This window comes from Copidosoma floridanum, unplaced genomic scaffold (assembly GCF_036245765.1).
Source record: "Copidosoma floridanum isolate Cflo_tuat_1 unplaced genomic scaffold, Cflo_Japanese_pri ptg000005l, whole genome shotgun sequence".
Lineage (NCBI taxonomy): Eukaryota > Metazoa > Arthropoda > Insecta > Hymenoptera > Encyrtidae > Copidosoma > Copidosoma floridanum.
In genome coordinates, this window is record NW_028321882.1 from 10,931,576 (window position 1) to 10,943,664 (window position 12,089).

Genomic DNA, 12,089 nt, shown 5'->3' on the forward strand with positions numbered 1-12,089 from the left:
GCTGCTTCGTTTACGCATTATCTTTAGTCGTGTACGTGTGAATGATGCACTCGATGCTCTTGCGAAATACGAATATAGTGGTGATGGTATATAGTGGAGGATCTTTCTTTGATGCAATTCGCAGTCTGGGGCCGTACCATATAACTTTTTTTCTCTTCGCGAATCTATGTTATAACACAGCCCGATGTACAGAAAAATACTTGCATGGTACGGCCCCTGGGATCTGGAGCAACTGACCAGGCGTTGGGCGACCGAATAAACGAAAAAAAATGTACCCATTGTGGTAGCTTGTGTCAGCGCCATGGCCAGCGCCACTATCGGTCGATGATCACTTTCATTTGAATGTAACTGCACCCTAATATTTTCATGTATTTTGTGGTTAAGCCCGTTTTGTTACTTTGCCAGAGAAGCCAAAGAAAATCTTTCAATTAGAGTGGTCTTATTAAAAAGGATCAGTATTATTTGTAACAATGGAAGTTTTCTTCGCTTTAATTCGTTTCAAAGACGAAAACTGTAAAAGAATATACGAAATCTCACATATATATGAAAAATGTGAGGATTCCAATCGACCAGGCGTGTTCAAATTTATTGTGTTCAAACCTAAAGATGTAAACGATTTTGATGCAAATAAATGGTACTATGCTAGATGGCCTTGTAGCGATGATGAATGTACAAAAAATGCTAAAAAACATACCCACAATTACAAGGCTCATATTTTGCATTTGGGGGGTAAGTATTAATATTAATCAGAAAACTTTTTTACGAATTTATACTATGCTTCATGGATATACATATGTGAATTAAATTAAATATTACTTGAAATATATTTTTGTAGCAACTAAAGATGAGATCAAACTAAAAGATGGAATGAAACGTTCAAAATTTCAAAAAAGGAGCCAAGAAACGTCGACAAGTCCAGTATCATCCGATGATGATTCTAATTCTGATTCTGTAAGTACTTTTGCTTTTATATTTTAACTTAGTTTTCTGTTCTTATGTCCATCCATGTGCCTGTATACCAAACCTTGGTTGTCAGAGATAACTATGAATTATTGAAAATTCAAAGATGCCTCTCAATGCCAACAAAATATAAAAAGTGTAATGAAAAGGCTTACTAAGCAATACTATAGGATGAGTGCAGGGTTAAACATTAGTATATGTTATATTTATGGGTACTTGAATATATCTACTTGGATTTCCAATATGGATCATAAAAGTCTTGACCATTTAGTATGATATATACTTTTATTATAAAAAAATAATTTCTATATGTTTGAAGTTATAAAAATTAATTTAAATTTAGAATGAAATGCAGACAACTACCAATAAAGTAGCACAGGAAATCTTAAAACAGTACAAGCGAAAAAATTGTTTGAATAAGAGGCCTAGAATTGAAGACTCAGATGTATCTGAAGAAGAACAAATCCACAACAATATATCGAGCCTGCCTGTTTTTTCTATCAACAATCGTGCAGTCAACAATTTTGATGACGTTACTTCAAATGATCCGAATAGTATAACGGATACCAGAGCAAGGTTACAGCTTCAAGTCGAGGACCGTATCAATATGCCAAGTGATATGTCATTTCACGGGCCAAGCTCACGACATGAGCTTGATGATAATTTTGATAATGATACTGGAAGACCACTTCCAAGTAGTACTGAGGCTGCTAGTAATCAAGCCGAAGACACCATTGAGCATAGGCATGATTTGACAAGAAAAAAACCGGTCCGATCGATTAAAAATAGATACAGAAAAAAAGCTGGTATTGAAAATTAATTAATATATTGTAGATTGCAGTGAAACATTCAACTTAATCTACTTGTTTTCAATGTGCAACTTACTGCTTTTTAATTATCAAAATAATTATTCATCCTTACATTTCTATGAAATGTTACATATGCAAGGCTTTTGTCGAAATTTGTATGCGGATCTCCTTTAGGGAAATAATAATGGACCAATATTATGGTTTCCTTGGTACTAGCATTTTGAGTCATACTATGTTAGGTGAACCTCGAGTGTAGTGGAAAATGTATTTAAAATTTCCTGTCCGCCCATGCTTCAAGTAAAACATGAGTTAAATGTTGACAAATATTTGGTAATTATTGTAGCAGAAAAACTTTTTTTTGGAAGTATCGCGTTCTTCAAATAAAATCACTTGCAACAACTTCCCTCTTATTCGAGAAATTATCGTAGAACGATTTCTCAACGGCTCATCTCTTTATTTAGATTTTTAATATCATGTAATTTCTTTTATAAATAATTTTTAAAAATTACTTAACTTCCTGCATTAAAATTTTTTTAATTTTTAATGCCGGAACCGAGCACCATATAAGGGATTGTTTTTTTATCAGTTTCTTATAATTATATTCCAGTGGGTTATATAATTGAACTAATCAATGTTATTAAACAAATTTTAATTGATAGTCACTACTTTTCTACGAATATAAAAAATTTCGTGTAAGTTTTCCATTTTTTTGGTAAACGTGCTCTAGCGTTCGCTTAGCGTACTATGCACACATTACCTTCACACGGCAATCAAATTTAAATATTAATGTATAAAGTCGTGACGAGTGTTGAATAGAAAAATTAAAATTATATAAATTGAAATGGATAAATTTATTTAAAATTTGTACCCTTTCGACGTACAATACCCTTTTATTACGTAGCGTTTTCCCAATACAAGATAGCAGTTAATTGTTGTAATTGTTAAGGTCGTCGATTCTTTTTATTTTCAAATGATATTTTATTGCATTATTTAATAAACAGGTTGGTTCTGTTGTAATTTCACTGTTTTCTTGCCGTATTATTTTTTTTTCTTTTAATATTTGTGTTATATGATTCAAAACAGAGCCAACATACAAACTTGACACGCTAGGAAAAAGGCATGACATTATTGATGGTCTGGTAAGCAAAACTGTAACTCTTGTTAATAATGTTACTAAAATAAAATTTAAGAGCTATATGCATGGATCTAAAGTGGTGACTGACGTCATGTGCACGATGCAGATTGGAAACTTGTATTGTCTGCTGCATCGCTCATATATATATGTTCACACATACTTCCTGTGATTATTCCTAACCTACTCTACATCCTGCTGTGCATAAAAATAGCAATTGCTTAAAACCAAATAAAACAAATAGAATAGACTAACGTGTGTGTTAAATAAAGTAGTTAGCACTGAATATTACGGATGATCGTAGTGTTTTGTTCAACGATTATCCTTTATGGTATATGTTGTATATAATTAAACTTGTATATAAATACTTTTAGCACTACCTAGGTCTCGATGTATTGGTCGATGATGAAGTTTGGACGACACTGCAATTGCAAAAAAAACCAGACATATATTTAAGAGATCTGGCCGACTTGTTGTGGACTCCAATAAAACTAGTCAATAGATGCATAAGAGAAAAAGGATGTACCGTTACTAATATTAACCCTAATTCTCCAAGAAAAGCACTCGAGGGTGATAAGAAACAGTTGTTAAGAGGTATGCTCACGATATTTAAAAATTCATTAACTAAAAATTTTGCTCTAATAAGTTATATTATTTATTTTGGAACTAAAAAACGGTAACTTGAGACAATTGCCGTTAAAAAAGCACCACTCTTATGTGAAAACGTAACCTAAAGGTTTTTACCATGTTCATTATAAATTAATGTCTTCTTCTGCAAGTACCGCCCGGCAGATGTTTAATACAATTCATTAAAATCATTACATGTTGTTAATCATCGGTAACATTTTCATTGAAAGTACGGTAAATCGTTTAATAGTGTGATTCATGAAGTGCAAGTGTGTCAAAAAGTATGACTTATCATAACATCACGTCTTTAAATCCATGATAGAAGAGGATGGGGAAGGTGGAGTACCGCGGCACAGTGTGGCCCCCTAACTATATTAATAAGTTAAAACTCAAAAAATGAAATTGTAGTATGAGTGCAATAAAAAATACTTATATTGTAATCGTCTACTTTTTCGATGTCAAGAAATGACATTATTTCTTTATTATATAATTGAAAAATTTTAAGTTCTAAAAAACGGTTGGCTTTATTTTTAATAAGCTTAAAACAACTTGATAATAGTAGATTTTGGCAACGAAAATAGATTCATTTAATAGCTGAAGTCTTCAGCTTCAAAACGCAATTTTGTTTTTTTGTTCATCTAAATAATATAATAAATAGTATGAAATAGTATCTAAATGGGGCAGGTGAAGCACGGCCAGCAGCTGCGGTGTTCTCTGCACATATTATAAATTAATCTTACCTAACCTATTCCGTATGTAAACAGTAGCTATGTACCTTTAGTGTCTAGGAGTGCAATAAGTAGTAGTTAAAACGTAGTTTTAGTTAGTGTTACTTAGTTCCTACCCAAACGGAAATAATCTCATTTATTTACTAATAATTATTGATGATAGAAAAAAACAAATAATAACTGATAATAAAATATAATATAGTCCAGATTTGAGACTATAATAACATTTACCATTTATTATTATTCATTATATACAATTTAAAAAAAATGTAAAACAGTTATTTTTTTTTATTTCTCTGGTTTTTTTATAAAATATGGTTTTGTTTTCTCTTGAAAAAGCATTAGTAATTCTTTATATACAATTGACTGCCACTTATAAGAATAACATTTTTCAATTATTTTTATAACTAGTTATAGATTAATAAATAATTATGAGTGTTAATGACGGTTTGATAAAATTTATAAAATTTATTATTAGCTATTAATAGTTATTATTGCTTTTCGTTCGCCAAGATTTTGTTTACAGCGAAAAAAAAATAATAACTAATAATAAATAATTACAACAAGTATTAAATTTTAATCTTAGTCTTAAATCTGGACTTTATTATTTTTTATTATTAGTTATTATCTTTTTTTATCAGTGTTTCATTTATATAACTTTCGCTTGGGTATTATAAATAAACTGATTGTTAGAAATTATAATCAGAAAACCGATAAAACTAAATGTTAGCGTAAAAAGGATATAATTTTCCAGGCTATCCAATTTTGAAGGACATTCTTTTTAGTTCACTAGCTCAAAATGTTAAAAACAAAATTTTTTGGTTGTGGATTGCGATTCTAGATTAATGTATCTATTTATTTCTTATTCTAAAATATTGTGTGTCCACCCATTTTCACGTAAATACTTTCACAAAAGCACATTTCACGACTTGCGAATTTCACAAAATTTAATTTCAATGAATTCTATTTGATGACGACTATTTTCACGAATCAATTTTTACGAAAAACCAACTTCACGATAAGCTAATTCTACGATGTACAATATCTTTTTATGTAGTTCTAGCTTTCCGTTGTTTACCTTCAAAGTTGGCATAGTCTTATAATTATCTCTGTTACTTACAATATTGTCGTTTTCCTTTTTTTGCTATAGTATAATGTAAAACCGTATTGTAAATCTTAGAAGTAAATTGATTTTAAATGGTTTTTCGTATCATGCATCGAGAAGCTGCGCTGACAGAACCTATTGAGATTGCGAAAGGTTACATCGCAAAGAGTGCACCGTTAGATTGGTTATCACAGACACATTGCCAGGAGAAGACCTTGTAGTATAGAAATGCCCTCCTGCTGAAGCGCATGAGCATCCTCCTAATTTGGAGCAGTACGAGGCTGAAGTGATTGAAGCAAGGTTACTATTATTCGAAATCCCACGTTTAGTTAAAAAAATGTTGCGTGTACGTAGGATTATGTATACGTAGCCTAACTTTAAAATTTTGTACGCTGGGTAGGGTAAAATGCAAAGCTCAGGAACATCTTGAACAAGCTCCGTCACAGATTCTTCGTACGGAATTGGTTGATTTATCTGATATGGGAATAAGTCAACTGCCAGAGCAAGAGCAGCTGAAAAAATCTTTCCGCAGGCAGCATCGTAAACATCTTCCTCCGCACCCAAGATCTCAAGCTGAACTTAATGTTGTTCTTCCTGATAAATATCAAAGAATGCTTGACATCTCTTCTGAACAGTTTCTCATTTACGATTGAAACGTTCACACCACCAAGTCAAATGACAGAGTTCTCGTATTAGCTACATGTTGCAATCGTGGTTTCTCGATGGCACATTTAAGGCCTGTTATGCAATGCCACGGACGAATATTTCGCTTTTTTATGACTATATCATATCCCTTCTGTTTTTAACTATATTTACTAAACTATTTGCGATCTTAGGTTTGGTAAAAACAGAACGTGGCTTTGAAGACCCAGGCGTTGCGCTGCCTTTCGTATACACACTATTGTTGTCGACAAAAAGTGCTCAGTGCTTACAATAAAAGCAAGGGCTGGCATAATCGGTTCCGTATTGTTGTCGGGAAGCATCACCCGGACATTTATTTGGCACTAATCGAAATAATAAGAACAGTCCGATACGTATATTATGATTTCCGAACTAAATCTTGGACGGAGAGTAAAAGCAGCTCCCAATAAAAAATGGCTCTTAACGAAAACTAATATCAAAAATATGTTTAAAACTTATGAAACTTTTAATGAAACGGACAAAATCTCCAAATATTTTCATTCTTTTGTATGTCACATAACTCCGTAAAAATTTGTAAAAAGTAATAAATATAATTGAACGTTCATTATTTTTCGTGGAACGTCGATTCGTTGCATGTACTCTGAAATTTGCATTCGTTATTTACACCACGTATTAAATCCGTAAAATAGGCTTTCGTCGAATGGTATTCAACAAATTATCTTTTTATGACATTTTTTTGTCGTGAAACTCGATTCGTGAAAGTGACCGGCAACCAAAATATTGGAATCTTTTATCATCTAATTTCTACGTTCGATTAAAGTTAGCGTGCCACTGACACCTCACTCATTCCGAATATACTAATAATTGATTGGCTCTCAGAAATCTTTATGACTTCGAATTTTGACAGTATTTTTAAAAAAGTTTTATTAACGCGTTAAAAAAGTTATCGTCTGATTCTCATCGTTGCTTCTACAAGCGGTAAAACTCCCCTAAATTTTGAAGTAATGGTATTCCTATTTCATTTGTGAAACAATTAAGTTGTAAATGAACATGCATACTTATATTGTATTTTATAATAACGCGATACTTGCACTTTTTTGAAGATGCACTTTCATCATGAAAAAAGTTTATTCCCTTGGATTAAACTTTTTTTCGTAAATAATGGTACATTACGCCACTAGGGCACAAAGCATAAATATGAGCACCTGATGTGTGCGGTTGTTGTATAATTGTGCCAGAGTCGCGTAGATCGTTATCCGCAGTGTGCCCACGGACGGAACGTGGCACTTCCGAGGTAAAAAAGCGACAGTGGTACTGTATGCCCATCGTAGAAAATAGTAAATTTCGTACCATGGACGTAAAGTAGTACGAACGCGCCTGAATGGCTTATGCCAAGTTGCGAGCAAACTTTTCCTTCTGCGGGCGCAAAGTGCTATATAAGGGTCATGGGTCCATTTTGTGCATGCAAATCTCCTTACGCTCTAAGGGGAAAAGTACTTTCGGCTCAGAGGGCCAGAATTTACTTTTTATTCGTGGGTGCGAAATGATTTATGAGTGCAAAGTTCAAGTAAAGAGCGCAAAAGGGATTCTGTATTAACCGCTCATGGTAGAAAAATTAAAAGTACATTATTGCTGTGACAAAATTTATGGAAAAGAAATTGTTTCAATATAGCTACTCTTCCACAGGAAATCTGCTTCTTTTTAGTTAACTTTTTTTCTCTCATATTGATAGAAATTAGTGCTTTGTTCACAATATTTCTAGTCAGAAACTAATTTTAATCAGCCGGCTATGCTAACTATAAGGCAACAGCATATAAAAATTATATTAGTAGAATTTCCTTTCATAAATTTGGTTTAATATTTACTTTTCCGAGCATTTATTTTATTGCCCAAAGACTCGATTAGAAATTTTTTACGAACTTCAAACGACATGAGTTCTTATTAGAATTGACCTCTTATCTTAATAACTATTATAAAAAATCAATTGCTTACTTTCAGAATTGTATGATGAATATTTAATCAACAAAAGAATTGGGTTCGATAAATCTGGAGTCGACCACCCTGAAAAAAGGAGGGTATTCCTAAACACTATCAATGATGTTTTGCGACAAAAAATTCAAGACCTTAGAAGTCACTTTATCAAACAACGGGAGAACTTAAAAGATGCTGATCCTGAGTGGCTACTAGATAAAAGGATAATTAAGAAGTACACAGAAACTGATCAAAATTAAGATAGATTTGTGTTAAGAAAAAACTAATTAATTATGTTTGTTTTTAGAGTGCGATAGTATAAATATTAAAAAAATATTTTTACCATTACCAGGAACTGTAAAGTGTTCAATTTTATTTTTTTTATTTTTTATTGTAATTATCTGCTTTAAAGAAATTTCTCATCAAACTTTACATTGAAACACCAAAAACTTAATTTTATCACTCTATTATAGTTAGAGTATAATTCTAGATGTATAAATGTACTAAGAAATTTTATGAATAACTTGTTGATAGAGCTTAGTTGGCAATCAAGAAAATGTTATTTTTAAATATTTCCTACCAATTACAAATTAATGAGTATTATTGAATAAATGTAACTTTTTTATAACAGTTATAAGAAAAAGACTTATTTCTTAATCATAAGTGAAAATAAAAATTTTTTTATACAGATTATCAAAGTGGAATTATTGCATGTCACATAACTATAAAATCGAATGCTTGTAAAAAAGCTAGAAAAAATAATGTAAATATAAAAAAATAAATTGGTTATGCCTATTACACACACTTATTTATGAAAAAAGTTTTTTTTTATATACATACCAATAATTTTAAAAGCATAGTTATAAAGGTAAAATTATTATTTATTTCTTTTGCAGCCATTGGATTGAGATGACAGAATTTCACCTAGTTTAATTTAACTATAATGGATACAGAAAATAGCGGTCTGTTTTTTTAATTTTGTGAGTTATGCAGTTATAAATGTCAAGTTTTTAAACAAAACTTTAATGATTTATTAGTTTGTTTAAATAACATATTCTTTGAGTCATTATTAAAAAAAAATAAAAAATAAAAAAAAAGGTAATGCCATGTAACACGAATAAAATAGAATAGAAAATCATACTTCCATTAAATTTTTAATTTCTTACAAGTTCTCACGTAAGTTCTTACGTAAGTTCTTGCGTAAGAATATGGTTGATTATCAAACGTAAGTTCTTACGTAAGTTCATACGTAAGAACTTACGTTTAGTCTTACGTAAGCACAAGCGTAAGAACATGCAAAATATTTTCATTTGGGCACAGCGCGTGATCTCTTCTTTATTTTTTTGTGTGGGTGAGTGTCACAAAAGGGAGGATGGCGGAAAAGGCTGAGACAGCAAAGGATGGACAAGAGAGTCCGATCGAGGAAGCGGCCAAGAGCGTGACCCCTGGTGACCAGGCCAAGTCCGTTGTCCACCAGGCGTTGTCGACGCCGGTTGAGGATAGGAGAGCAACTCTGAACGCCGGAACCGAGATCAGCGGTAGGTCAACACTTTGTCCTTTCGAGTGATGCCTAGGTTGGACGCTACGACGTCAGGTAACAAAGGGTATTTCTTGTGCATTTCGATAAATGCGCGGGATTGTAAGAAACACGTGGCGTCAGTAGCGCGACACGCACATGCAAGAGCGGGTCGGTTCGAGAGGGGGACAACAGATTGCGGCTGAGGAGAGAGTTCGATCACTCTCTCTCCCTCTCGTGTTGCCGCGAGGCTTTTTGACTAAAAATATATTACGAGGCCGTCGCGCACACCGGAAAATACCCAACTTAAAGTAAAGAAAGTGCAAACCATTGAAAACAAACATAAATGGATAAACGTCAGCAAAACGAAGTTGCATATGGCAGATAAACAGAAAAATGAAAATTTTTCAGAAAACATCATGCTGGCTAGGTTCGACTCAATGTTGGCCGCGGTTAGTCAGATGATCGAAAGGCAGGAGAAAGCAAACGAGGAGCCAAGGAAGGCAGAGAAAGAATGGGCAAGAAAGGCAAAGAAAGAAAGGCAGGAGGTTGAGAGAACAATGGAGGAGATAATTCTGGTCATGCGCAATTTTGACCAGAGGTTGTCCCGGTTGGGCGAGCGGGTGAACAGGGTCGAGTCATCCGAGGCCCAATCGTCAACCGGGGCACCCCTGCAGTCATCAACTCCTCGCAACGACAGAACACGGGTGAGTCTACAAGACAAATTTAAAACGTTCTTGAATGACACAAAAATGAAAATTTATCTAAAGGCAGCGCGGAACTTCTCGCGACAACCATCAGTCAAATACATAAATTTGGCCCTGATACTTAACACATATACAATTATCATCTGTCTAAAGATATAAAGTTCGAAGTTTTCCTCGATAAATTTAAGTTTGAACTCCGGTCTAAAGGATTACTATATGTCATTGATCCGTCGATTAATAATACGGAATTTGCTAACGGAGACATCATCAAAAAAGAAAATTTAAAAGTCAGGGATATTTTATTAAGTAGAGTAACAGAAAAATATCATTTAAGAACTTTTCGTCTGCAAGATCCGGTTGCAATATTGAAAAGTTTGAAATAACTTAAGAAGGGGGAGACGCCCTTCACAACGGCCGCGATTCGTGAAAAATTGCATGAAATTAAATTTTACAAAGGGAAAGAATCAGTTGCCAAATTCATAGAAAAATTTGAGGAACTGGTCAGGAATTAAGAGACTATAAGTACGTCTGGTCCTTTTTCTGAAGAAGAAAAGTGAGATGCCTTTTATACTGCCGTAATCGGAGCGGTACCTAGCGTGCAGGTGACAGACTTCACGCTTAAAATGCTAAGCAGAGATAAAAAGGGTATGACATATGAAAATCTCATGTCGTACATGTTAAAGGTCGAGTCAGAAGGCCTAGCAGAAGCCACTGGAGGTTTCCATATGAGGGCAGCTTTGACTGCATCTTGGCCCCAGGACCGCCTCCGCTGCTTTAACTGTGATGACTGAGACCATATGGCTGACAAGTGTCCGAAGGCAGGTACCAGACTCAGGAAGTGCTACACGTGGGGCACGTTTGTACATGACATCCCAGCTCACAAGAGATGCAGCCCGAGATGTGGTGAGCAAAATAAGTCTGATTCATGGGATTTTAAAAGGCAGGACCGTTAAAGTTGAGGGAATCGAGGTGGCCGTGGCGGTGGCCGTGGCAGTGGCCGAGGCCGCTCCAATTCCCGAAACTTTGGACAGAAAAGGGACTCTAGCAACGTCAGGGACAAAAAAGATCCCAAAAGGCAGAAAGTTTCTGACCAGGGCCGGGAGACGAAGGAAAAACAAAATGCTTCAGGGTCAAATAAAGGTGAATCTTTGACGTTGATCGAGCCCATCAATACTTTTTTTATAAACTCTGTAGGTTGGATAAATAATTCAGAATCTGATGGAGAAAATAAGATTAAATTTGTCGCTGATTTGAGAGCAACTGATCACTTTGCAAAGTCAGAAAAATTCTTTACAAATATTGACAGAAACAAAATTGGTAAAATAAAATGTGCAAACTCAGACTCATCTGCAGACTTGAAAACGGAGGGAGTGGGAAATTTGCTGCTTAAAAATTGCAATAACGACGTTGAGTTGAAGGAAGTAATGAGTGCTCGCGACTTGATCGGGAATTTATTGTCGCTACGGAAATTTGCTGATATGGGCTTGTCGATCTATTTAGATGACAAGGAGATTAGTATTTTCGATCCTAATACTGAAAATGTATGGATATCGGGAATACATGAAAAACTCGATTGGATGGTTAAATTTGTTAAGTCAGACAACAAAAGAATGAAAGTCTTGACGGCTGAGTCAAAAACACACACTATTTCTGAAAATTCAACTGCAGATGTAAAATTAAATAATAAGTCGGAAAATTTAGAGAGCTCGGTCGGTTAGTTAAATGATGACAGTTTTTAAGATGTATTTTTAATAAATGACAGAAAATTTCACGAAGTCGGAAAAGTCCTGACCGAAGAAACAAAAGATATTCAAAGTCCGTTTAGCGAAAATTATAAAAAATTCAAAGATAACAACGGGGCCATGCTGTGGCATATCAGACTGGGCCATGCT

General features: G+C 34.0%; 1 long non-coding RNA gene across 1 annotated transcript; it reads left to right on the forward strand.

The window, feature by feature from the left end:
* The first annotated feature begins 629 nt into the window (after nt 1-629).
* On the forward strand, nt 630-1,364 carry LOC149375687 (uncharacterized). Its single transcript, XR_016293677.1, has 3 exons — nt 630-729; nt 836-951; nt 1,304-1,364. It is a non-coding gene; the product is annotated as an uncharacterized LOC149375687 (long non-coding RNA).
* The last annotated feature ends 10,725 nt before the right edge of the window (nt 1,365-12,089 follow it).